This window comes from Copidosoma floridanum, unplaced genomic scaffold (assembly GCF_036245765.1).
Source record: "Copidosoma floridanum isolate Cflo_tuat_1 unplaced genomic scaffold, Cflo_Japanese_pri ptg000016l, whole genome shotgun sequence".
Lineage (NCBI taxonomy): Eukaryota > Metazoa > Arthropoda > Insecta > Hymenoptera > Encyrtidae > Copidosoma > Copidosoma floridanum.
Genome location: NW_028321893.1, coordinates 2,779,668 through 2,785,667, shown reverse-complemented (window position 1 = coordinate 2,785,667; position 6,000 = coordinate 2,779,668).

The following is a 6,000-nucleotide window of genomic DNA, read 5'->3' as shown; positions in this document are numbered from 1 at the left end:
AAAAAAAGATGGTTGGTGACGTCATTAGAACAGATGTGAAAAAAGTCGTGGTAATGCAAATGTTCATTCAATTGCATTTTAAAGATACGGCGCTAAAATGGGACATCAAAAAATGCATTACGTCACTCAAGGCACTAGTAATGATAAATGAAATAAAGTCTCTAGGCGTAATACGTGACTTGGCAATACTCAACATGAGCCAATGGATCTACTTCGTGAAACAATTTAAGGAAACTTTCAAGAACCTCAAGGTCGCAGCGACCATTTACATAAACAACTAAGTTATACCACCAGTGGATCAAAGATATGAGGTTGTTACGGAGTATCACAAATCTACAATCGGGGGTCATAAAGAAATAAATGAAACTTACAATAAGATATCAAGGGACTATTATTGGAGGAACATGAGGGCCGATGTAAGGCAATTTATACTTGGATGCAGGTCATGTCAGACTAAAAAACAAGTGCGTGTCAAAACAAAGCAAGCTATGCTCGTTACAGATACGCCCAGCAGACCGTTTGAAAAAATCTGGATTAACTATTACGGACCAATTAATAAGCCTTTAACAAACAGCTATACACAAATCCTGTCAACATAGGATTTGCTAACCAAGTTTATTGTATTTATACCGGTACAAAGAGCAACAGCTAAAGAAACGGTGAGAGCTTTAACGAATAAATTTTTAGCATACTTTGGAGTGCCAGAAAAGTTATGATCAGACCGATGAACGCATTTTATGAACAAAACTATGGACGAGTTTACGCGATTATTTAAAATTGAAAAACTTGGGAGCACGGCAATTCATCCTCAGAGAAACGGGGCAATCAAACACATGCACCACGTTCTAACAGAATAATAAAAAGCCTACATTAGTGAGACTAAATAATGGGACGAACTATTGCTATTCTGTATGCTCGCTTACAATACGTCGGAACACGAGAGTACAGGCTACACACCCTACGAGCTTATATTTGGTTAACAGGTAAAACTCCCGTCAAGCTTCAAGAAGCCAGAGGTGGGTCGAACATATACAGAGTTACTGCTGCAAACAACAGGGACACTCGCGCAATTACGATTATTGGCAGCAATGATCCAAACATAGATGAAATACAGATCAAAGTCCTATTATCATAGGGCGCTAAACACGAATTTTTTTATGAAAGGTGAGATGGTGTATGTACTAAAAGAGCCAAAGAAAAATTTGATGACCAATACGAGGGCTCTTACGAAATAGTCGGCATTGATTACAGGAACCATAATGTGAAGTTACAGAGAAATGAAGAAATACGGGTCTCACATTTAGACAAAATAAAAAAAGCTTGTGTGTTGAAATCTCCGTGTCCGAGGGATGAGATTATGAGGAGAGGAGAAGAAGAAAAGTGAAAGGGACCAAGAGGCAACTTGCTCCCCTCCCCAATAGTTACTTACAAATAATAGCATTATAGACGGATAGTGGGTAAAAATAGATGTGAAAATAAATACCACTTCTCTCGGGAACTCTTTTTGTTTTGCGGCCCCCGGACGCGCCGCGAAGATTCATTAAATGCAGGCATACAGGAGGGGACATATAACGAAAGGAAATTTATTACGTTCAAAATTAGCACAGACTGAGGAATTAAGGGGAAGAGAGAAACATGCAATATAAAAATAATAATAACAATCATAACAATAAGAGGGAATGAATAAATAAAGTGTATAATAAAGTCATATTCTAGTTTTATTTCTTTTGTTACTCTTTACATGAACAATGTATGAGAGGTGGGTAAAAAGTGCGTGTGGCTCTATGTAACTAGCGTTAAAACCATGTTAATACAATTAACACATAAGTGTACACTTAGAAGACATACGCCGAAAATAGGCATATATATGTGTATGTAAGAAAAAAAAAAAAAAAAAAAAAAAAATTTTTTTTGAGTTACATATTTGTATGGCCGAGAGGAGCATGGAGGAAGAGTATATAAAAATAATAAGGGGTAACCTCAGGGAAAAATTTTTATCACACTTTTATCGTGGGCCACGAGTTCGCAGACCAAGACAGATCTTTCTCTTCCTCCCTCCTTCTTCCGCCCGCCATCGGGGACTATCCTGTCCCCATCATGGTCACTCCCGAATAATAACAGCGCCCGTAAACGGCGCACGCAGTCGTCATGAGACAACACTGGATCGGCAGCCACGTCCTTGGTGACGAACAGACCGTCTACTGGATCGTCCACCTAAGGTAATTTTTTTTCACAAAAGCATATAACTGGCAACTATGACGAGAATCAAATCAACTGATAGCACACCTGGATTATTGGTCGGCTGTCGAGAGGATAGGAAGCAGCGTCAAACTACATGTCGACTACCACCACCATGATGGCCCGGTGGAAAGTATACCCGATAACAATAGTATAAGTAACCCTGGACTCAAGACTTCGACAGTATTTATTCAGCACGCGGCCGTCGAATGACGTGCGCACCACTACTTCCTCGTAGTCCTGGAAAACAAGGAGAAACGGTACCCCTCAGAGGCACTAAACCTCATAGGTTTTAACAACCCTAACAACATGGGTAACGCCGCAAGGGCATAGGGGCCACGTTGTGAGACCACCTTTGCTTACACAAAGGCCTTGGTAAGCCGAAATAAGCGTACGGATCAACAACGAGCCGTGTACCCAACTAAAACAAATTTTTTTCTTAAACTTCAGGACCACGAAATCCAATAATCTAATAGCCTCACCAAACCGTGTAAGGGACAGTAGTCGGCCGCGAGGGCTGTAGGACCCTCGACCACAATAACGGTGACGGAAGAAGGTCGCCCGGTGGTGGGCACCTACCAACTCACGTAGAGGTGTGTAACCTGCAATGGAATGAAATAATAAATAAATTAAAAATAAAATAAGTAAATAAATAAAAAAAAAAATAAGAGAAACGAAGAATGACTATGCGACAAGCCAATAGAAAGTGAAGCGTGCTGGTAATTATGTAAGCCGCTACTTACGTGACGACATTGGGACACGTTGCACGTGAGATCCTCTAGCAGGATGGAGCTTAAAAGAATTGCACAAGGCAATCCTCCAGCCGAAAAAAAATCTACCGGCTCACTTAGATGGGTAAAGCCCAACTTCAGAAACTCGGGCAACCGCACGGAAATATTTAAAATCGCACTTGCAAAAAACATAGTAAAATTTTTTTTTTTGCGACGTGAGGGAACAACAAGAAAAAGTACCAAACAAAATCATTGAGAACACTGACGGAAGAGCAGCAATGAGAAAAAAAAAGACCCAACAGAACCCCTTTGGCATTCCCTCCTTGAATTTTGTTACATATGAAAAGAAAAAATAAAGTATAAGGTATATAAATATATATATATATATATATATATATATATACAGTAATGAAAAAAAAGGGACGAAAGGAGATAAGGTATAAATAAGGGGAAATGAGTAAAGTGTTGGACCTGACGTGACATACTGCTCACTACGGAAAGGCGCGATCATATAATCATCTACTCCTCCAAGCTTATCCCAACCAAAATAGGGACAAACTGTAAAACAACGCAGTACCTTCCAAAGGTACAATAAACGAATACATATACAAATGTCGCGAGAATCAGCGGAAACAACGCTGTTAACATACAGACAGGCATGTAACTAACACGTGACGTGAGAAAGAAAACAGAATTTTTAGCGAAAAAGGAAATTTCTTAGAAATAAGACTATTATGTACCTTATGTTTATAGCATACTCATACATGGTGTAACAAATATAGATGTACATAAGTATAACATTAATATTATATGCAACGATATACCTTGAATGTAAAGACGGAGCCACACTCACTACATACCGTAATAACCAGTCAAGCCCTTATACTTGATTGCATTTAATAATAATTAAGAAAGTATGTGTAATGAATTGTATGGCATGGGCATTGGTTTTTACACAGAACGTTAAAACAAAATAAAAATAAAGAAATAAAAATAAAATTAGAAGGAAGGTAGAATTTTTTCTCTCTCTCTCGTAGTTGTTTTCTCTTTCCTTGATCAAGGGTAACCTAGGGACCTAGGAGCTTACGATAAAGTGAAGTGACAAGGGAAAAATAGGATAACTATTTTATTTTATAGAAGTAAAACCACACTAATAGGAGGACAGCCGTGGAAGATAGAGCAAATCGAAAGAAATCCGGGGATACTAGTAGAAAATCTGGGCCCTATTCATTCAGTCGCGTCGACATGGAAGATAATATGGTTTGTCAATTGGAATCAAATGGCCAAACAGACAGAGGCATTTCTACAAGCAAGTCGACAAACGAAATAGAAATGCAGGGTAACTATAAGAAAGAGGGATGAATGTGAAGAGCAGGTAAAACGGGCTACTAAAACAGTCCCAGGAGCCATACAAAAAATAAAAACGGCGTACACGGCAGAAGTAGGCCAAAAAGTAAATGATAACCAGATTGAAACGGTACAGACACTCCAGGGACAAGTAGCAGGAGCAGATAAGGAGAAAATACAGGTGCTAGTGAAGTCAAACCCGACGCACACGATTGACAATACAAGGTACTTGAAAGAACAAATGAGGATTTCAACGGTAATCACGAGAAGGGTCTCCAAGCTATAAAGAGATTTGAAGACGAAGCAGAAAAGGTAACAGAAGAAGGATTGAAAATATTCATGAAACTTATAGACGAATACGACAGAGTATTAGAAATGGTAGAAAGATTCAAAAAATTGACCAAAGAACTCGTAACTAAATTTGAGACAGCGACGGAAATCATATATTAAGCGGGTCGAGGCGTGTCACACCTGCCGAAAGCAGCGCTAGAGGTAATAACAGAAGCAATATATTAGCAGAACAATTAAGACCGGACCTTAGATTTCCAGGAAAAAGAAACACGACGGGGGAAGAAATAGCAAAAATATTAAAGATAGCAACGATAGCGCTTGATAGAAAAATTATCTATTATATCGAAATACCGCTGGTAACAAGACAGAGTCTAGACCTTCTCAGAATATTGCCATCACCGGTAGAACAGGAGGAATTGAATATGACAAACGTCGTCGCTCATCTCCAACTGACATATGAGTACATTGCGGGTAACACGAGCGAAAAAAGATTTGCACCAGTAGCGTGGGAGATAGTGGAATAATGCAAAAAGTGGAAAAAGGTAAGTGTGTGTACACAAACGGAGCTGACACAGGAAGTGGAGGAGGACCACCTTTGTGAGATACGGCTAATATTAAAAGAGACTGTAAAAAGACTGGAAGGGTGCCCGATAGTACTAGCAAAATTAAAGGGCACATATTGAACACGTCTTTACGCGAAGAATCAACATGCGTTCAGCACCATTGAAAAGAAAAAGAAACACGTACAATGCGATCACACCAAGCACAAAACATTAAAAGTAATAAAGGCAGGAGTAATAGATCTAGCGAAAGATTGCACAGCCCAAACATCAGAGACGAGATTGGACCTGACTCAGGAGGAGGGCGAGAACCAGATAATTAAGTTTAAGAGCTCCAATTTAAATCTGAAAGAAATAGCGCAGAAAATAAAAAGGGTAAAAGTAGATGAGATATTAAAACAAACAAAGATGGTAGTAGAGAGGGATGGGTTACATGAGCTTGGTAAGCAAGAACATGGACCGGAGGATAGGTTGACGACAGGTACTAAGCTGATAGACAGAGTACAACATATACGTGAATTAGTACAGACCAAAGAGGAATTTTTTTACTGGTAGGAATATGCATGGTTGGCAGCTGAAATAGCGTTGGTGGCGGCTGCAGGATCGGTCGGGATTTTAAAATGGGGGGCTCCACTTATACTAAACTTATCTAGAATGTTGTCAGGAAGAAGAACCTGAAACAATGTCGCAAGAAATGAAAATCTGGGGAATTCTACGGCACTACAGCCAATACTTATCCAAGTACGGGGTGAGCAGCGGCAAGGAGATCAACCGACGGGAAGTAACAAACAGTTACCAGAAAAAACAAACAGACTCCAGCTCAGTTTAAGGTA